Source organism: Rhinolophus sinicus, linkage group LG01, assembly GCF_036562045.2.
Source record: "Rhinolophus sinicus isolate RSC01 linkage group LG01, ASM3656204v1, whole genome shotgun sequence".
Lineage (NCBI taxonomy): Eukaryota > Metazoa > Chordata > Mammalia > Chiroptera > Rhinolophidae > Rhinolophus > Rhinolophus sinicus.
The window spans coordinates 57,109,326-57,132,234 of NC_133751.1; the positions used below are offsets into that span (position 1 = coordinate 57,109,326).

Consider the following 22,909-nt stretch of genomic DNA (forward strand, 5'->3'; position numbering starts at 1 on the left):
TCCTTTATCACTAGGACCTGGACCCAGCTGAGAGAGTTCAATGGCGCCAAGCATATGGTGAACAGCAAGAAAGCAATCAAACTGATGAAAACTGCAACTTGACAGGGCACAGGGCAAAGAATACTGAACTGCAAGGCGGGGGCCAGGGTTCTAGTCCTAGCTCTCCTGCTAATTCATTCATCTATTCATTCCCTCTTTCAACAACATTATATCAAGCGCTGCCATGTTCAGGCATTGTTCTAAGTCCTGCAGGTTTAGTGGTGAAAAAGAAAAACAATGTCCTAGCTCTTATGGGGCTTACCTTCTAGAGGATAGTCAGATACACAGACAGGAAAATAAATACAAGAGAATAAGGTGACCGCTAGGGAGTAACTGGGTGGCTACTTCAGTTGGGTGGCCAGGAAAGGCCTCTCTGAGTACTGACATTTAGGCTGAGATGTGAATAATAAAAAGAAAACAGTCATTCAAGGATCAGGGGAAGAGCATTACAGGAAGAACCACCAGTTCTAAGAGTGTTATTTGAATTGTTTTCCTGGGAACCTCTCTGAGGGAGAGAAACACTTACTAGAAACCTACCAAAGAAATTCTTAGAACCCTTTCCTGGGAAATTGAAAAATGTTATTATTAACCCTTGGTAGGGTTCTTCTAAGATGGGAGCAGACTTTGTGCTTTCAGGGAAAAGAAAGACCCACGTGGCTGGCGTGGAGAGGGTGAGGAGGAAAGAGATTCACAATGAGTTTGGAGGTAGGTAGAAGCCGTATTGTATCTTGCTTTGAGGAACTTGGATTTTATTTCAGGTACAATAAGAAGCCATGGGAGGGCGTTAACCAAGAGCATGAGAAGATCATTCAGGCTGCCCTGTCAAGAATGGATAGTAGAATGGTTACTGAGGGATCAGCTGAGAAGCTACTGCAGTCATTCAGGTAATGATGGTTTGGACTTGAGTGATTGTAATGAAAATGGAAAGAAGTGGATGAACTTGGAATGTGCTTTGGAGATAAAGTGGACAAGACTAAAGTGGACAAGACTTGCTCATGGATTGAATATGGAAGATGAGGACAGAGGAGGATTAAGACTGACTCCTAGATGTATCGGTCGAGCAACAGGGTGGATGCACATGCCCTTGACTAACGCTGGGAAGACTGAGAAGGAGCAAGTTTGGGAGGAAAACTTGACTTCTCGAGGATAAATTATGTCTGAGTTGCCTATTAGATATCCAAGTGGAAATATTAAGAAGGCAGTTGGATATTCAAATCAAGTTTTAGGGAAAAGTCAGGGATGGAGGTAGAGATGTGGGATCATAGCACACAGATGGTCTACAAAGCCACGGACGGAGTGGGGTGTGGGGACAGAGCCAGGAGTGCATTTTCCAGGCTCTAACTCTCACTTGGAAAGGTGCTCACTCAGGTAGTAAATGGCCATCAACTGTGATTGGATGGCCATCAGATGTGGCTAGTTGGCCGTCAGCTGTAACCAGTGAGCCATTGGCCACTAATATAACTGCCGTGGCTACGTTAGCAGCAAATGGGGGGCTGGCAAGAAGATGGTGGCTGAGCTAGCAAGAGCAGATTGCAGTTAGCAAGTGAGGTTGGTTGGCAGAGAAGCAGGAGGCAGGTTGTGGATAGTGTGGCTCCTGCTTCCTGTGTCTCCAACCCAGCCGCCAGCGAGACTATAGTGGTATGACTCCCCTACCTATGGCTCCGTGGGTGTTCCTTTTTGGCCTCACCATATCCTGTGTTCTTGTATGGGGAGTGGGACCATGACACCCTGCATGACAGGGGTTACCAAAGGAAAGCTGGTACGATGCTCAGGACAGATCCCTGGTACCCTCTCACCTCTAAAGATTGAGTAGAGGAGAAGGAGCCAATAAAGGAGACAGAAGAAAAAGAGGACAATGAGCTATCACAGAGCCAAAGGAAGAAAATGTTTCAAGAAAGAGGACATCATCAACTTTTTACCTTAGAGGTCAAAGAAGATAAGAATAAAGAGGTGACCCCTGGATTTAACAACATGGAAGACATTGGTGACCTTGACAACAGCAGTCTCTGTGGAATAGTAAGGATAGGAGCCCAATTCGAGTGGGTTGTGGGGGTGGGGGAGTGGAGACAGCAACTCTGTTTGAAGTTGAAAGAAAGTAGAAAAATGAGTTAAGGAGACATGGAGGTTAAGGGAGATACCAAGGGCATGCACATGAGAATGAAGCAGTCGAGGAGAAATGTGAACTATATAGGATAGGGGGTGCAGACCACAAGAGCAACCCCGAGTAGGAGAGAGGGACGGGATCCAGAGCTCAGGTGGAGAGGATGACTTTTGAGAGGAGCGAGTGTTGTATGTCCATAGAAACAAGAAACAAGAGGGAAGGCAGAGGGTAGGTCACCAGATGCAGAGAGATATACAAGTGCTGGTGAGGATGCAGGATTTTCTCTTTGTGTGACTGTGGTCCAGTCATTCATCTTGCTGAGATATGTTGGAGAGAGAGAACAGGTCTGCTTTGATCATGGTGGCCTCTTTGAACACAGTCACTCCTCTAATTACACCTGCCCTAACATCTGCTTTATTCAATAAGTGACATAGAGGGGAAGGTGCAGAGTTCAATCTAGAACTAATTATAACAATAGCTCCTATTGCACACTACACATCAGGTCCTGTATAGCTGTTTTCCACATATTAGTTCTAATTGTCACCACACCATGAAAGGCAGGCATTAGTACTATTCCCATTAGAGAGATGAAAAACCTGAGGTGGGACAGCTGGTCAAGCAACTTTTTAAAGTGATGAAGTGATAATCTAAGCCCTGAGGTGTGACTCCAAACCCATACTTTTAACCATTATGTCCTAGCCCCCCAGCATAGAAAGGGGTGAAAGGATTCAGCTAGCAGAGTGCCAGGGGTTAATGCCCTCAGGTTAAATACCTCCTTCTCTGCAGAGAAAGATACCAATGGCTCACTCATCCCTTCCTTGAAAAAGGCCACCTGAAAGCAGAGGAGAAGAATCCAACTATTTAGTCCAAAATCACTATTATCCGTCAAACCGAGACATCTGCTGCACAAGGTAGGAGCTTGGTAAATGTTTGTTGAATAAATGAGAAGATGGAAATATTTGTGGGGGAAAAAATCAGAAATGTGGCCAGACTCGTGTCTGGTCCTTCCCATTTCCCCAAAGGGCCTGAAGACGTCCCAGGAGAGCTCAGCATGAATGTGTTTTGAGAGGTCTGCGGCTGAATGTGAACCTGATGTTTAGAAATACATGTGTTTAGTTTTTTAAAAAGCTCCCACATGTCATCATAATGTATAGCACAAGTATTGAAATCTCAGGGACTGCAGCCCCAGCTACCACTGTGCAGCCATCCCCGAGCCCATAGCATCTGCTGGCTTTGAGTCAGGCTGCCCCTTTGTCCCTCAGAGATGTTGGTTCTGTCTCAGAGGAACAAAGAAAACATTCTGAGTAGGAGAGAGTGACTTTCAGGGTTTGCTGATGCAGCCCTGGAGAGAAGACAGTTTTATTTCTGTTGGTTCAGTGGGGACCAGTAAGGGTGTGTCCATGAGCTTTAATTGTGAGGTTCAGATAAACACCAGTGGCAGAGCCTTCTTGGGGTGGGCATTCTGAGGTTTCCAAGTGGGACAGTACTACCTTTAATGAAAATGGAGGAGGAGGAGGAGGCAGAAAGCTGCTTCTATTCAGAACCTACCCAATACTCAAATACCATTCTAGGGATTCTCTGTGTTAATTCATCCACTCCTTACAGGAATTCTATGAAGTATCGTCTATATTATTTTCACCTTTGAGTCACTTTTCTCCAACACCTGCATACTTTCCATCTTCAAATTTGTCTATCCTGCCCTCTAAATTTCTATTTTATCCCCTCTCTCCTTCCCCAGTGGCAATGCCTTAGCTCAGGCCACCATCTAATTTGACATGAGAAGATTCAAGTGTCACTAAGTTCACACCATATGTCACAACCTTAGTGGGAACCGCATTTGGATTAAAGGAACTTTCTCTGTTGAGCCAATAATTCTGAGACTAAGATTCTCTTGTCGTTTCTGACTAATCCCCTTAGACTTCCTTCTGTCTTGCCCACCCCCAGGCCTAAATCTTTCACCTGATCTCATAAATCACTCATTTATTAATTTAATAAAAGTTTACTGGGCACTTCCTAAGAACCAGGCATTTTGCTAGGCACCAGGAAGATTCAATGTACAAGATAAAATCCTTGCCCTTGTGGAGTTTGCTATGCTAGATTTACCACTCTGAGTAGTTGCTCTGGTCCCTTGCCTTCAGCTTCTTTCACCTGGAGAGCAGCCTTTACAGCTGAGGCTGGACAATGACCAGACAAACTACCAAAAGGCCAGGAACTCTGCATCTTGTCAGGAGGCCCTGAGGCAACTCCGTTCCACGCATCCAGGGGCTGCAAGTGGTCTCTTATCTTCCCCTTCCCCAAGCTACCTCCACTCAAGAGGAGGCAAAGTTAGGGAGCCTCAGAATATCAGGTGCCTAGCTCAGCCCCAATTACCACTCTGGGTACCTTGGGACGACAGGGGGATCCTGGTCTCCAGGGAAAAAAGCCTATTGACCAGAGGTAGGCCAGGAATCCTTTTATCTTTGGTGCCACGAACTCTCAAATAAACATAACTTATATACAGTTTGCTTTTAATAATCAAATGTCTGCTTTCCTGGTACGTTCTGTTTCTTTGAATTGGGCTACTTTGATGGAGTTACAACAACAAAAATTTAGGGACACAAGCTCACCTTTTAAAAGAAAAAGATGTGAAAGAAATATTTGGCTCCTCAACTCTGCTTCAAATAAGGAAATTTCAATTATGCATAGGAAGTCTGTGATTTTATCATAAAGGCCAAGGAAGGGATCATCTGAAGAAAGACTTCTGGGCCTGAAGGATGTTCCCACCTCTCAATCCTAAGGGGTGAACACAGATTTGCCTTTTTTCTCTAAAGTTTTGCCTGAGATGATCTTCATGTTGTCACAGTAACTACTGCGGATTGAGAATTTTACTTCCTGGAGATTTGCCGTAACTCACTCAAAAGAACCCAATTGATGACCTAAAGATTTAGGCATCAACCTACTTCACCCCTACCCCCTTTTCTTCCATTAACCAGGGACCAGGATTGTAGAATTTTTCAGAGGCCAGTGTCTCCATTTCAGGGGAAGTGACTGGATTTCCCAGGACCCTCACACTTCAGGAGGGTCATTTGAAAGATGACCTGCTTAGGGAATTGTAAGTTCTGGTGTGGAGGTGTGCTTGGGCAGAGCTGACTTCAGCTAAGGCCCTGAGCAACTGGATTTGAAGCTGGAGAGAAAGAAAAGTAAAAAAACAGAACAAACCAAAAAACAACAAAAATTAACAATGGTACAAAGGAAGCATTGTCCCCGTGAGCAGATGAGTGTGGGGTCAGCCCAGCCCTGGTCACTATACCGGCCTCCCACTGAATCTGTGTTGGGTTGGGAGGAATCAACCCAATCTCTGGTCCAGGGACAGCATGAACTGAGGAAATGGGCCAGGGGATGAAGGGTTACATTAGGACATGTGGCAGAGCAGGGGGATATCCTCTGGACTTTAGAATTGAAAGTCCTACAAGTGGAGGACACTTTCCAGTTCTACTATACGAGTCCTGCAGTTTAGGCTGCCAACTAGACTAATTCAAGCGGCAGAGTGAACATTCCAGCTTAAAATTTACAGCTTAACTGCTTCCTATTCAGACTAACTAACCAGGTAACTGCTGCATCTTCAGGCCTCACCAGGATCTGTGGACACAATTGTGGGTTTAAAGTCGAGGCTGCCTTCAGACCTGCAGCTGCTTCTAACATATGTGATCTTATATGGACCCAGCCAGTTGGTTGTTCTGCATTCTCTTTAAGACCCCTTCCTATCCTGAGTGTCTATGATTTTACAGAGACCGAGAGCAACACAGTGTTAGGTATGAAGCATGCTGTGAGTGGTCGCTGGGTGGATAGGAGAGGGAAGGAAAAATTCATGTGACTGAACATGTCCACTGTGTTGCTAGTCCCTCCTTAGATCCCCTGAGACTCTTGGGGATGAGGGAGTTTGCAGTCTCCTCTTAATGATGTTGTAGCCAACTATGGCTTATCCTATTTTGTCTTGTTTTGATTTTAATATCTGGACAGGCCATTAGTATCTGCACCCAGGGATTGAATCTGTAAGAATCTCCATAACAGCTCAGTAAAAGAATCTTCTTCACATTAGGGCTTCTAGAAAGAGCACAGGTCTGTGAATCAAGGCAGGAGGGTTTGTCATCGACTTACGGCTGATGGTGGCAAGGCACTTCCTCCACCCAGATCAAAGTTTCATCTTCTTCCTTGGCCACTTGAACATGCTATGACTGTGACTTGGTACCTAAAAGGGAAAGAAGACAGGACCCCAGGCAGGTCAGGGGAGTCCAAAAAGGAAGTTAGGGGAGGGACATATTAATAGCTTTAAAACCCTTGGATCCCTACAAAACTCTGTACCTATCTTTAGATGAAGTCCACTGGCTGCACAAACCATCCGCTATCACCAGGCCTGTGGGCCTTCTCAGAAGCACCAAGACTCACTGGGTCCCCATTTCTTTTCTATGTGTGCACTCAGCATGGTGGAGGGGAGCCAGAGAGACAGCCACAGGGTAAGGAAAAAGGGCACATGGAGAGTGCAACTGGGGAAGATGCTTCTATTTTGAGACTGTTTGCTACAGGCCCTCCAGGTTCAGCCAGGAGAGGACCATGGTCCTGGGTAAACAGCGTCTACTACCAGGTGAAACTGTTGACCTTGCAATAGGAAATGCCAAACACAGGTTCTATTTTTCTGCGCTGGATTACTCTGGTGGGAATAATAATAGTGGTGCAACCCGGAGTGTGATTAGTAAACCTATCTTATGTTCACAAAAGAGCGGTAAGGAAGCCAAGAGTCACAGATTCCCCAGGGCAGGATTTGGAGATGATGCAAATTCCAAACTATTTTCTGGATGAACTGTAGTAACTCACCACAAGGCAGAAGAGATGGAGTCAAACTCCAAGCACATCTTGTCCTCATTGACTTTGTTTTGACACCAGGAGAATTTCATCTGTGTGTGGTTCTCAGGGTCTCAGCTTGTTTAGCACTGGGTCTAGGGGGTGCTTGGTGAATGTAAATGTCTGGCTCTCTAGCACATAACTGGCCAAGAAGGGGAACATCCCATGATCCCATGGGTTAGTGTATTTGCAGGACCCGAGTGGTCTGGTTGGTTCTTCCACCAAATTGCAGAACTGATTATTTGAGAGGGAGGGTTGATTATCAATACACTATAATTAAGTGTGGCTGAGAGCTGACGCCCTGGACTCCAGGAGAACGACAGACTTTTAATGATAAGCCTCGAGAGGTAGGATCAGGATCAGCCTTGGGGTTTTAGTGAGAGTCCTGAGCCAACCTGAAGAGGGGAGAAAGAAGTACCTGGCTGATTTTTGACAGGTGTTTTGCAGGGAAAAAAGGTCATGCTGTCATGTACTGCAAATCGAACCAGGAACTCAGTGTTCCCCACATTCTCCCCTCACAAGAGGGCTGGTCCTTTCCCTTCCACACGCTGCTCAGGCAGTGAGAGTCTTTTTCCTGACTCTTCCTCTGTTTCTATCCTTCACACCCCTTCCCAAGGCTGCCCTTGATACTCATTTTCCAACACTTTTACCTGGATATAAATGAAGGAAGAGGCCAATGAGCTTGTCCTCACACCGATCCTTCACCCCTCAGGAGGGCCCTGGGCCCTGCTTGGCTGAACTGCCAAACTTTGGGATAAAACAAGGAAGAAGCCTTAGGAAAGAAGACAAGCAGAGGAAGACCAAGGCTGTGACTTGGGGACAGAAGTGTGCTTGCCACTTGTTGACTCACCTCTACCAAGAATCAGGGCAGGAGGAAACTTACACAATAAGGTTTAGCTCTCCAAAGTCTAGCACGATCTTAACGTTCCATATCCACTTTACTTAGGTCACCTCTAGTGCTTTGTTTAGAGAGATATGGGTGATCCTTTGTACTGGCAGTAGATTTTAACCAGCCATGAAAATAGGGATGAATTACAAAGTTTGGTCCTCAGATATGCTTATGCCCTGATTTTTTGAAAAGATTTTTATTAAAATATAGATAATATATAATATTATATTAGTTTCAGGTGTACACTATAGTTATTCAACATTTATATACCTAAAGAAGTGATCACCATGATAAGTCCAGCAACCATCTGACACTGTACCATGCTATCATAATATTATTGACTATATTCCCCATGCTGTACATTACATCCCCACGAGTTATTTGTTTTATACCTGGAAATTTGAACCTCTTATTCCTCTTCAGCTTTTCCTCCTTTTAAAAAATTTTAAATTACAGTTGACAGTCAATATTATTTTATATTAATTTTAGGTTTATAGCATAGTGGTTAGACATTTATATAATTTAAGAAGTGATCCCGCTGACTAGTCTAGTACCCACCTGGCACTACACATAGTTATTACCATATTATTGACTATATTCCTTATGTTTTATTTTATATCACATCCCCATGACTATTTTGTAACTACCAATTTGTACTTCTTAATCCCTTCCCCTCTTTTACCCACTCCCCAACCCTTTCCTATCTGGCAATCATCCAAATGTTCTCTGTACCTGTGAGTTTTTCTGTTTGGTTTATTTTGTTCTTTAGATTCCACATATAAGCAAAATCACATTGCATCTGTCTTTCCCTGTCTGACATTCTCCACTCAGCCCAATACTCTCCAGGTCCATCCATACTGCCACAAATGAAATATGCCCTGGTTTTAATTTAAAGCCAAATATTTAGTTCAATTTTCATTTTTTTTTTTTTTTTTTTACTTTTTGCTCCTTATTAGATCCATGACACAGTGATAATTGCATTTTTCATGTCCAGTGACACCATTTTCAACATCTTTTCTTTAACCTTTAGCCATGTAATTCTGCAGATACTATACATAACAAATGAAAGTTATCTTCTTTTGTCTATTTTTTGTATTTTTGTGGACAACTAACGTATATAGTCTTTTAGTTGATATAAGGTATACAGATCAAAGAAAGTCTAATTCAAGTTGAAAACCAATAACATTTGGCAGATGATAAACTTCCCCAGGGTTCTATGTCTAAAAGAGATTCTAGTATCAAGTACAAGTACTTTATTGTTGAGGTACCACAGGTATCTTAGTTGCCAATGACATTGTAGCTTAGTAGTAGCATCTATACTTTAATTGGCTCATGCTGAGATGGAAGATGCTGCTGGCAGTATTTATTTTAAAAACATACAAAAATCATTTTCCATTGCTCCAGCCACCCTAGTTATAGTGCATAAAAACACTTTGTAACAGTTTTGTGTCTGGGATAATAGACGTAATTCATGTTCGATGAACAAAAATGTGGAAAACACAGGAAAGCACAAAGAAGTAAAGCACAAAGGAGCCAATAATCCAACCAGTCAGTGAGTACCATGGTTAGCATTTGGTATTTCTGATAAATAGAGATAGAGTCACTGAGGTAGAGAGGTGCGTATCTTTTAAAACAAAAATGAGACCTTATGGAGGGGCAGGGAGACAAAAAGGTGACAGAGATGCTGCAATTGCATCAGAGCTCGTGCAAGACCTCTGACTGAGAAGTGGAAAATCGGAGCTAGTTAAACCTTGAGACCTCCCAGCACCAAGTTCTAGGAGTCTGATCGCTGAACTACCTCAGGATGCAGGCTGCTTGTGCGTCACTGGTTCTGGGCCTCGGGATCTGTGGCCTGTCCAGGTTGCACAGCAGGTCAATGCCCATCAAGGATTTACTCTGCTTTGTAGCTCCACACGTAGACTTTGAGGAAGGTCGTGAATAAAGCTCTTCTAACTTTTTATCTCCCCTCTTTTTCCCTTTAACAAGGATTCTTGGCTCTCAGTAGCCAAGCTTCTCTTGAGTTGGCTTTATTTTTGTTATTTGCTCCACTGTCACTACAACAGTTTTATATGTTGCTCCCCTGAGATATGTTGTGAGAGAAGGAGATAAGGTTTTTCCTTTGTTCCGTTTATACTAAGTGTATAAAATGGCTCCTCATGCATTTCTCACACCCTATATCAAAGGAAAGTTTTCATTCAGTTGTGTCTTCTAATGACTCCACACAGGTCCATTCAATATTCATTCCAAAACATTTTATTAAGCGTGAGCCAGGCACCACCATTCTGTGTTGGGGATATAGCCATGAATGAAACAGACAAAAATGCCATCCCTCACGGAGCTCTCGTTCCCATGGGACTAGATTGACGAGTACCTCTCGATGCCATGCCAGTTCATTTGTTCATTCATTCATTCAAGCATTATTTCAACAAACAGTGAGTGCCTACCGTAATACCTTTGTCATGTGTCAACTTGTCTAGGCTGAAACATATTTTCTACAATTTCCTTTTCTGTATGCTTTTGGTTAGAGTGGGCCACAAGAGGGATTGTCATGTAATAGTTGGAGGGTGGAAGCGAAGCAGCCGCCATTTTGCAGCTCACACACATTGTCTTTATCTGCTGGCTCACTGCGTTGGTATGAAGCAGTGACCAGGCTTACAACTGCCCCACCCTCCTCTGGACTCGCCCTCCACTTCAATGACTCCTGAGCTAGTTGTGGGCATTTACTGCCATGATTACAGGCACCTTCATTTGACTTGTCAGCTTTGTTAGCTTCTTTGCACTCTACTCCAATTTCCCAAAACCCAATTCTGACATAGCTGGCATTGCTTAGCCTCCACTCTTGCTGTGCCCTGCCTTTCACCTTTAATTGGTTAAGGAAACCATGATATATCACTTATTATGAACATTCTACTTTATTTATGTATATAGTCAATAAATATTTTAACAAGATTTTCCTATATGGCAGATGTTCTGCTAAGTACTGGGGGTACGATGGGGAACAGAACAGACGTGGTCTGCCCTCATGGAGCTTACAGTCCAACAGCGGAGGGTAGACCAAAATATCAAGTAAACAAACACAACTGGCTTTTAAATGAGAGGGGCTCTGTAAATAGAGAAGAGTGGGCCAGGACCTAAGATAGACGGAAAGGCCTTTGTATCCAAATGCCTTTTTAAATATTAGAAAGTTGAGAGGATGTAGACCTATTAAGAAAGCAGTTTTTGTTGTAGGTTTTCATCCATCTGAAAAATATTTCAGAGAGGTTACATTTATTGAGAAGAAATATGAGGAGAAATGGAAAACTAGCAGTCAAAGAGACCCACGTTCAGGAGGAGATGATCAGATTCATTGGGAGATTAGGATGTTGAGTCTTATCTTTTTCTTTCCTTTTGTTCTGATGTTGAAAGGAGGAATAAATTGAAAGCCAGTCATGCATTTTACCTATTTATGCAGGATTATTTATTGAAAGTGAGCCCAGGCTATGCCATCAAAATCCTGTCAATTAAGATAGGAGTCAGGTGAAGGGATGGGATACAGGGTGGCCCCTGAGAGAACATGCTTGGGAGGAATAACTGGTGCGTACGTGTGTGTGCGTGAGTGTGTGTGTGTATGTGTGTGTGTACGCATACACTCTCTCCTACACAGTAAGGTGATGGCCCTGCATTTTCTCTAATGCTGCCCTGAAATGTGGGATGAATCCACTCAGGCTGTGAGCACCCAGTATCACCTACTTTGGAGCTGTTCCCCAGTTACAGTCAGTTCCCTGGCTAGGGGTTCCTGGTGACTCTGGAATAATTCACATCTGTCACCAGAGTGTGAGGACCATGACCTTATTCCCTTTGATTCTTCTCATAATGCCAAGCAAATTGCTGTGCACACAGCAGGAGAATTGGTGCCTATTGGTTACTTTATATACCGTGTTTCCCCAAAAGTAAGACCTAGCCGGACAATCAGCTCTAATGTGTCTTTTGGAGCAAAAATTAATATAAGACCCAGTCTTAATTTACTCTAAGACTGGGTCTATAACATAACATAACATAACATAACATAACATAACATAACATAACATAACATAACATAACATAACATAACATAACATAACACGGTAGAAGCTTTCCATCCATGCAAAGTCAGCTTTTAAAGCTTTTAAAGGTCGGGGCGTGAAGTGTGGGCTTAGGACATAGAGACCCCAGCAGGGAACTAGTGGGTCTTCTAATGTTTCTCTTGATGGTTACAGATCTAGTTACGGGCTTTGGATCCAGAGGAACTATGCTCCTCATGTTTGGAATTCTGTAGATTAGAGGAAGAAGGCAAACTAAAAGCTAGGAGAGAAGCCAATGGGATGAGGAACAGATTAAAGCCCCTTTCTTCTCAAATGAGGATACTGCCTTCAAAACAAGATGAACATTGTTTTGGAAATTCCAAGTTCTCCTTAAGGTTTGCTCTCAAAGCAATGCACTATTCCACTGTCATTCAATGGCTTCTCCAGTCTGCTTTGAACTCCTTTAGCCAGGTGCACGCTGACAAATTATACAGAAAACACAGGAAGGGGAATCTAGGCTGAAATTTATATCTGACAGTTAGCAGCTTACTTTGGAATCCGGCATTGTCTTTGTGGATCAGGATATCTCTGTTTCTGGGGTTCATCTACTCCTAGGGAGACTAAGCACCAAACATTTCCCAGATTTCTCTTAGAAAGGCTTTTACAAACATGGACGCATGCAAAAGGGTGTTGTCACCTTTAAAAACAAAGGTGTTCCTCAGCCTTCACAGTCTGGTCCTGATTAGCAAAGACATAAATATCACAGCCTCTACTGGGACCTTGTTACAACTCACTTACCTTGGCTATAAATCGCCTTTCCATGGCAAATTACCTGTCATGGATCAGGTGAGAAAAAGAAATCATTAAAATTCAAGCAAAGGGGAAACATGTATGCATATGTAAAGGTTTAACCTAAGGTCACCCAGTCTAAAGCTCTCAGCCAGAAAATATGTCACAATCTCTCCTCCCATGAGGCATTACTGAGTGGAAAACACGTTAAGCAACATTAATAGAGTCTGCCAAAGTGTAGCCTTCCCCCAGTTCCAACAGAGAAATGATAGCCTGAGACCCTGCCTGCAGCGCTAGCATGTGCCCGGGATCTGGCTGCCATCTTGGCCTCAGAGGCCAAAGCCTGAAACAGCCTTGACTCACCATCCCACCCTGTAGCAGGTAGTTGTTCAAGGAGGTTCAGCTCAAAACTTGATTTTTACTGCATGAAGCACTTTTAAAATCCTTTGTTATCAAAGACTTTGCCTAGAGCCTTGGAGAGCATTACAAAGGAATCCTCTTTTTGCTTTCTTCCTCCAGTTTATTTCTTTGGACATTACTTCCAGACCAGCCAAAGTCACAAAGAGCTGAAGGATTTCATTGGGGCCCTCACACATGGAACATTTGGATGTCCCTCATGATGTTTTCCACTCCTATTTCCTGAGGAGAAAAAAGAAGATCTGGCAAAGAGGGACTGCCTCCCTCTGGTCTCTTGGTCGCCCTGATCGAAAGACTCCACGTGGCAGTCTCAGGAGCATGGCTGGGACTGTGAGCAGATGTATAACTTATTGTTGGCACCTATGTACTTCACCGTGAGTGGCGCCACTGTCAGGTGAGGGCTGTACTCCTTCTGTCCAGGTGTTTTGTTACCACATTTTCCCTTCTTTTCTGCCTTCCTTCCATCTACCTATCTATAAATCAATTCACTAGCCATCTATCCATCCATCCATTCACCCATCCACTCATTCATCCATCCATCCACCCATTCATCCAAAACTGATGTTTTACTATGTGCCAAGCTCTGCACTAGAAACTGACTCTAAAGATAAACAAGAACAGTCTCTGCCCCTGATCTTGTGGGGGAGGCAAACACATGTGCAGAGGTTGAGGTGTACATAAGACCAAGGGATTGATGGTCTTCAAAGGAGGAGCATTACCACCAGCAATCAGCTCCTGTGATGGACTTTCTCTTAAAGTGGCCCCTATGATCCCAAATCCTGGTGTTCATGCCCTTGTGTGATCCCCGCCTGTTGAGTGGGTGGGATCTGTGACTCGCTTCTAATCAATAGAATATGGGAAAAGTGACAGGATGTGGGGGATTATGTACATGTGACTGCATTAGTATATTACACTAAGTTGTAGTGACCATTTTGCTGGAGCCTCTGTCTCTCTTCCTGGGAAGTGGCCACGTTGGGGAGCCTCGCATAGCAGGGGGCTGTAGATGGGCTTTAGGAGCTGAGGGCAGCCAACAGCTAGTAAGAAACTGAAGCCCTGAATTACACAGCCACAGGAGCTGAACTCTGCCAACAATCTGAGGTGCTTGGAAGTGGCCCTTTCCCCAGTAGAGCCTCAGCTGAGACCCAGCCACAGCTGACACCTTGATTAAAGCCATGTGAGACCCTACAGAGAGGACCCAACTAAGCTGTACCTGGACTCCTTACCCACAGAAACTGTCAGATAATGCATCTGTGTTGTTTTAAACCCCTAAATTTGTAGTAATTTGTTATGCAACACTAAAAAATGATTACATCTCCTGAGGAGCAGCCATCAGAGTGTAAATTTCTGGCAAGGGACTGACAGCTAGGGGAATGCCTCTAACCTCCATGTTCATTCATTGAGCAAGTGTTTATTGAGCACTTACTATGCTTACTTACTTTCTCTGTTACTCAGCGGGTCTCTGCTTCTCTCTCTTACACATGTGCACATATATGCACACAGACACTCACACAATCATATTCAGAAGTTTGTTTTGAGCATCTTGTCTTAGGGCAACGCGAGGACAGGTAGGAAGAAAATGAGGGTGGGATGAGGTAGGATTGAGATAGAGGAAGAACCTTCACGTTAAGGGAAATGTTAAATACACAGCTGGCTTCTCTTAAATATTAGATTAAAATAACCACATTATTACCCACACGTCCCCTGTGGAGGAAACTCATTCCTCTTTCATTCATGTAACCCAGGGTATCTCAATAGTGTCCCTATTGATATTTTGGATCAGGTAATTCTATTGTGGGAGAATGTCCTGTGCACTGTAGGATGTTTAGCAGCATCTCTGGCCTCTAACCACCAGTAGTAGCCCCCAGTGGTGACAATCAAAAACATCTCTAGACATTGGCAAATGTCCCATGAGGGCAGACTCCTCCCTTCCCCACTGAGAACCACTGATGCAGCACTTTTCTCACAGGATCTGAAGGCATTCATCTGCAATTTTTCAGGCAGCCTGCTAAGCATATAATTTCTACAGGGTACAACTGAGAATACAGTGTTGGCTCAGGATAGCACAGCAACCTGAGCCTGTTGTTAGCCTTCCCTAAGCCCTGGGTCTGGCCCTTGTATGTCCAGTGCTGACCTTGTGAGGCCTCTGGTAGCTTACAGGGCACATCTATGTTGCCCCTTCTGGGAAGACCCATCTCTAAGTCAGAACCATTTGCCAGCCTTACTAGGCCTTTAGGTACAGTGACATAAACTGTACAATGGCATACTATGACCCTGGACACAGCTTTCCCTCCTGCTACTAAACAATGGGCTGGCTGCCAGCAAGTTGGTCTTCTAAAATTATGGTAGCCCTACTCTTCACTAATATAACTATAACTGAGGTGATGTGCATGAGTGGGGGTGAGATGTAGAGAGGCACATTTTTTGCTTCTTAAAGCATCAGACTGTCCTTGCCAAATGTAGTTCATCTAGTTGCAATATTTGCCCACCTATGCAGAAGATCAGACTATACTAGAAAGAGGAGACTATATAGGTACTGTGAAAATCTAGGTAGAACTCAGAAAACATCCAGGATGGAAATGACAGATGAGTAGAGAAATTGATGACCCACCCTTACAAACCAGTTTCTGGATTTTGTATGATAGCAATCCCAGGGACTCACAAAGGGAAATTTGACTACACAGCTGACCTTAGAAGACTCCATCTCTGGAGGATTTATGTAGTTTGATCCTGATCTTGCTTAACTTGTGTTTAGTCAATAATGCTAAAAGCAATGGCATTTTAGTATGATGCCTAAAATGTTCTTTAGAAATATAAAAAGTACTTAGAGGATGTTTATGTCATTTTTTAATTTGGTTTGTTACTGAGAGAGCATTTGGACAGAGTATCATCTGTTTTCTAAATTCCACTTTTAAGCCAACTTCTTCCACAGGCCTGACCTCCCTTGCAGAATTGCACACACATTCAAGACACAACCTTGGATTCTCAAACAGGTAATTCATGCAGGTGCATATGTCTTTCCCAGAGAAGTAAAAGAGAGAATAATGACTTTTAAATAACGAATTTCAATATCATTAGCAAATACCTTGAGAAAGAAATGGTTTCTCTTCTTGAGTACAGAGCCCCAAATATGATGATTAAAAAGTATTGCTATTTAATTACTTATGGCAATAACAAATAAAACTAACACTATTGTAGGAAAAGTCTTGTTGATGGAAGCCTCAGTCTGAAATTCAGGCACCTGCACGTCCATCATCCCACTTATCATGTAAGCCAGTGATTGGAGGAAAGAATTAGTTTGCCTCTGATTACATCTGATTATCATCAACGATGACAATAAACACGGTAGAAAGACCAAATAATACTTGTGGGAAGCTCTAAAAAGGGCCTGGGAACCATTTTCAATTGAGGATACACAAGAGAAAAAACACCAACTGAGAGTCACATAGATCAAAGGGAAACTGACTTAAATGAGTCATCAGAGCAGGACTAATTAAAATAACAAAGAGGCATCACTTTATACCTACTAGATTGACAGAGGTTAGAAAGCTCTGTCAATATATGCCAAGTGTAAATAATGCCAAGGGTTGTGGGGCTGTGGATTATAGGAAACCTCTTGAACAACTGGTGGAAGGGGTACTGGGGCAGCCATTCTGGAGAGAATAAGGATTTAGTCAAATCATATATATCCTATCACCCAGCAATTCCTCTCCTCGTTTGTGTCAAAGAAAATCTCATACAAGTCCATGAGGGGTCCTGTAAGAGAATATTTCTTGCAGTGTTATTTGTGGGTTTATCACTGGAATAACAGAATAAATCATGGTGTGTACACACCACCAAGTGCTAAGCAGCACTTAAAAGCAAAAGATTAGTGGTATGTTAATGATATGGATGGATCTTAAAAATACACTGTTGCATTTAAAAAGTATGAAACCAAATAAGATATAAACCATATGAACATTGATATAATTTCAGACACATGTGTATCAAACAACAGAATATATTTTGTAAGAACAAAAACAAAAAGATCCACATTAAATACATTAGGATGTTTACATACATAGGGGACAGAGAAAGCAATGAGAGCTGGAACTGGGATAAAAGGGAATATAGAGATAAAATAAGAAGGGGGACTTGTATGTATTTGTGGTGACAATATTTTATGAACTGAAAAAGGCAAGGAACAAGGTCTCTCCTAGAAAATCCAGAAAGAAATGCAGCACTGCTGACACTTTGATTGTAGCCCTTGAAGGCCTATCTCTGACTATTGACATCTGGAACTGTGAGATAATAAATTTATGTTGTTTTCAGCCATTAGGTTTGTGGTATTTTGTTACAACACCAACAGGAAACTCATACAATAAATATAATTAATATATTAAAGGAACTAGTAGAAAGAATGACAACATACATAAACAAGTGGGAAATTTCAGCAATGAGATGAAAGCTATTTAAACTAGCCAAATGTAAATGTCAGATGAAAAACACAGTATCAAAAACAAAGAATTACTTTGACATTCTTATGAGCAGAACAGACACAGGAGAAGAAAGAATCAGTGGGCTTAAAGATAGATGAGAAATTAGGCAAACTGAAACACAAAGAGAAAAAAGGGTAAAAATGAAAAACATACCTCTAAGAGCCCTGGGACAATATCAAATGGTCTAACATACATGTCACTGGAGTCCCCAAAAATGATAAAAGAGAAACTATTGGGTACAAGAGACATTTGAAAAGATAATAGCTGAGAATTTTCCAAAGTTAATGAAAGAAAAACAAACAAACAAAGGACCTACTACGGAGTCAACAGCTGAGAAAACCCGAAAAAAGATTAAACACAAAGAAAAGCACACCAGGCATGTAATGATCAACCTGTTGAAAAATTAAAGATATAGAGAAAATGTTAAAGGAAACTAGAAAAAACAATGAGTACCAAAGAGCAAAGATAAAAGTGACAATGACTTCTTTTTATCAGGAAGCATGCAAGCCAGAAACAATGAAGTGGTATTTTTAAAGTACTATAATAAAAAATATCTGTCAACCAAAAATTATTTGCATAGTGATGATATTGATATTTAGAAAAAAAGATATAGATTTAAATCTACCAAACTTACTGTTTGTTTTCTTCTTATCCATTCTGTTCTTTGTTGTTTTTTTCCTGTTTTACTATAATGCTACAATAATCAAGACAGTGTGGGAGTAGCATCAAGGTCAGATATATAGACTGAAGAAAGAATGGAAACCTGAAATAAATCCACGCATGCATGGTTGATTGACTTTTGACTAAGGTACTGAGGTCATTCAATGGGGGAAAAATAGTCTTTTTAGCAAATAGTGCTAACACAATTGGATATTCATTTAGAAAAATGAACTTCCACTCATACCTCACATCATGTATAAAAAATAACTTGAAATGAGTCATAGACCTAAACAAAAGAATTAAAACTCTAAAAATTCTAGGAGAAAACCTAGGCCAAAATCTTTGTGAACTGGGGTTAGGCAAAAATCAGACACAAAAAGCACAAACCCTAAAAGAGAAATTACCAATTGGACTTCATCAAGTTAAAAAATGTTTCCTCTTCAAAAGACATTGTTAAGAAAATGAACAGGGAAGCCCAGCCTGGGAGGTAAATACCTGGGAACATATCTGACGGAAGTCATATTCTAAATATATAAAGAACTCTCACAATTTAGTAATAAGAAGACAAGTCAATTAAAGAAATGGGGAAAAGGTTTGAACAGATACTTCATCAAAGAAGATACATGAGTGGCTAAGAAACACACGAAAAAATACAAATTAAAACCACGACGAGGTATGACTTCATACTTGCTAGAATGGTTAAAATGAAAAAAGATTAAAAAAAAGAAAAGTAAAAGATTGACATGCCAAGTGTTAGGGAGGATGTGGAACAACAGGATCTCTTAGGCATTGCTGGTGGGAATTCAAATTAGTACAGCCACTTTGGAAAGCAGTTTGACAATTGTGAAGTTAAACACACATACCACATGACCCAGCAATTCCCTCCTAGGTATCTACCCAAGAAAAATAAAAACCTATGTCCACGTAGAGACCTACTACACGAATGTTCATAGCAGCTTTTTTCTCATTGACCCACGCTGGACACAACCCTAATATCCATCAACTGGTGAACAGATGAATATCTGTGTGGTGAATGTCACAAACTGTGATAAATCCACAATGGAATAGTACTCAGATACATACAAGAACAGATGAATCTCAAAAGCATTATGCTAAGTGAAAGAAGCCAAACACAAAAGACTAAATATGATATCATTCCATTTATATAACATTCTAGAAATGGCAAAACAATAGTGACAGAAAGCAAAACAGTGTTCCCAGGTGCCAGAGGATAGGGGAGGGGATTGGCTGGCTGCAAAGGGCCCCGGGAATGTGCTAATAGAAATGGGTGACAAATGGTGTCTTGGTGTGGTGGTGGCTTCCTGAGTGAATATCTCTGTCAAAACTTATTGAATTGTACACTTAAAATGAGTTAATTTTATTATATGGAAATTATACCTCAATAAAGCAATAAATATTAAAATATATATACATGGAATGATGCTTCTTGAAAAAAAGAGATTTAGTAGAAGGAGATGAAGGTGGGTGAGGTGAGGGAGGCAGAGAGGAAATGAGTGAGAAACAGAGTGGAGTGAACCAGAAAGGAAAGACAAAAACACAAGAGATGCAGACAGAGGTCTACAAACATAGGGGCAAAACCACCAGCAACAGAGACATGCTCAGAGGAAAATAGGGGGAAAGAAAGGAAAAAAGAATATCTCTGGAAAATATGATAAATGATGAAAGAATAATATTTGCTATTATCTTTGGGGATATCAACACTAAAAAATAAATGCTGGGTTATAGTTTTAAACTATAAGTGCATACAAAATTTTTTAAAATTTCATACAAATTTGAATTTATTTGTAAGGACCTCAGCATTAGAAAGGATCTTATAGGTGATCTAGGCAACCTCTGACACAGGGCAGGAATCCTCTTTACAGCATCCCCAGAGCTTGCAAGATCAGCTCTTCTTCCTCATCGCTGCCGGTGGAGAGTGCTCAGACTTCATCTAGCTGCTGGGGTCCAGAGTCCAACAGCTGTGACTGAGGGTGAATTGAATCAGCCTCCTCTCCCTCTCAGCTTCTATCCCACTTCCTTACTCGGGTTCAAAAGGATCGCATGTGCTTCCTGCCCCACTTGAGGTATTTGAAAGCTGTGGTCATATGCCCCTTGGAGTCCCTCTCTTCCAAGTTAAGTATTTCCTGTTCCTTCAACTTTCCTCACTGGAGATGGATCCCGGGCCCTTCAGCACCTGCCCCTCCCCACCCCCGTGGGCTCCAGTTCGTCAGGGTCCCCTGGGGAGTATGGTGCCATCACCTGGCAGAATTGAGTGATCACTTTTCTTGTCTGGGGCACACTGTCTTTATTAAGGTAGCCTAAGCTTCATTTAAACCTTCCTCTCTGCCCTTGTTGACAAAGGTCATTTCAATTTGTGAAATATATCAGGTATATAAACAGTACTGACTAAAAGAATCACCTAAGAACCCACCTTTCTGCTTTGACAATCTAATATGATGTCACATCTGCTTCAGACTTTTAAAGTCACATTTTAAGCCACATTTGACTTAGACATTACAGCTACAATTGAAGCCCCCAGGCACCCCTTTCCCATCACCTCCCCTTTCTTCCCTGGAGAAACCATTATCATGAACTTGGTGTTCATCTTTCCCATGAATATTTTTATGATGGTTAAATGTATGAATTAGAAAAGAACAGATAGCATCATTTTGCATGTTTTAAACTTCATGTAAATTGTGACACGCTGTATATATTTTTCTATAACTTAAGTTTTTGAGATTTATCTATATTGATTCATTTAACTGCTATACTTAGCAATCCATTGAATTTTCTACAATGCATTTATTCATACTCCTCTCGATGGGCATTTAGGTTGTTTCCAATTTTCCCTAACAATGCTGCAGTCAATATTCTTTTTCTTTTTTTTAATTTTTATTGGGAAATGTTGGGGGACAGTGTGTTTTTCCAGGACCCATCAGTCATCCTTCAATCTAGTTGTGGAGGGTGCAGCTCAGTTCCAAGTCCAGTCACCGCTTTCAATCTTAGTTGCAGGGGGCGCAGCCCACCATCCTATGTGGGAATGAACTGGCAACCTTGTTGTTGAGAGCTCGTGCTCTAACCAGCTGAGCCATCTGGCCGCCCCTCCTGCAGCTCAGCAGCAGCTCCTTATCTTCAATCTAGTTGTGGAGGGAGCAGTTCACTGGCCCATGTGGGAATCAAACCGGCAACCCTGTTGTTCAGAGCTCATGCTCTAACCAACTGAGCCATCCGGCCGCCCTGCAGTGAATACTCTTAATCATAACTCCTTGAGCACGTGTGTGGGAGTTTCTCTAAGGAAAGTAGCCGTGGCCGGAATGGCTGAGTCATTGACTGTGTGCTTCTCCTTGACATTGCACATTTACTTTTTTTACCATCTGATTCACACTGAGCTTGTGGTCAGCTGATTTCATGATATAAATACCTATCAAGTGAGGTCTCCCCTGATATGTTCTATTTTTAAAAAGCCAACATTGTACTCCCTGAATGTCTCCTATAAACAAGACACTGCGCTAGGCATGTGGTATACAGAAAAATGGTAGGTCCTTTGCCTTCGAGGAATTTACAAATAAATGAAGGTAAATCAGGGCAGGGCTGAGTCTGTAGAGGGAGCATCCTCACTGATGCTCCTAATGATCCACGAAAACCCACTGAGGAGATGCATGCCTTGCTACTTGGGAAAGTAGTGAAATGTGACGACAGTGCGCTGCAGGCCTGACAGCACCTTTCCTTCAAGGATCACCTTCAGTTTCATAACCCCTGACACTTGCGTAGCGCTTCATTGTTTACAAAGTGCTTGCACACACATTATCTATTGCTTCTTATAATATCTCCCCTGGGAGGCTGAGAGGGCACCTATCATCATCCCACTGTAGAGAAGAAGGAGCTGAGGTACAGAGGGGAAGTAAATCCTGAGGCTAGAAAGGCAGAGCCCAAGCCTGAACTCAGGTCTCCTAACTCCAAATCAGTGCCGTCCACTAAATATTACTGAGTCCCCATAGCTGGAAAACCCTGGGGGGAGGGGGGAAGGAGATGTCTCTCTATCTGTCCTTACATCAGGCTGAAAGGTGGACACATTATTAACAAAAGTTCACGATATTATATCTGGACTCCTGACCTCCATGGCTGGCAAAATGCCCTTGACAACCAGGTCACAAGTACTTCTAGGGTCTCCCTCCTCTCTTCCTCTCCTGGCCTAGGTACTCACAATCCCCAAGGGAAAGAACAATTCTACCTGTAGTTGGAAGCATTTACTTTCTAGAAAACACAGTCATAGCTACATTTATAAAACTAGGGTACAGACAGCTGGCACTACTCAATGGTCCTCAAATGCATCGTCCCATTTCCTCTATTGAATCTTTGCTTAGTTTCTTCTCCTGAGTGCTCTCACCTCCATTTCTATCTGTTAAAATCTTACCCATACTCAGAATAGCCAACACAATATTGAAAAAGAACAAAGTCAGAGGATGGACACAATCCACCTTCAAGCATTCTATCGCTTGCAGAAGTTGCATCTCTTGTGGAAAGTATTTCTACCCGGATTAGGTCTTTCCCAGCCCTGCCGCCGGGCAGCTCCTCAGATCCTAAGGCACTTGGTTCAGCACAGAGCACAACAAGCTCTCCA

General features: G+C 42.3%; 1 long non-coding RNA gene across 2 annotated transcripts in view; it reads right to left on the bottom strand.

Moving 5' to 3' along the window:
- LOC141571048 (uncharacterized) overlaps positions 1 to 22,909 on the bottom strand; it is a 38,710-nt gene that overhangs the window by 1,566 nt on the left and 14,235 nt on the right. The window contains exons 1-2 of one of the 2 annotated variants that reach the window (XR_012495541.1): positions 20,141 to 20,381; positions 6,278 to 6,368 (exon numbers count right to left, since the gene is read on the bottom strand). This is a non-coding gene — a long non-coding RNA (uncharacterized LOC141571048). Of the gene's footprint in view, positions 1 to 6,277; positions 6,369 to 20,140; positions 20,382 to 22,909 lie in introns of those variants that run through there. The other variant, XR_012495542.1, reaches the window with a different exon arrangement.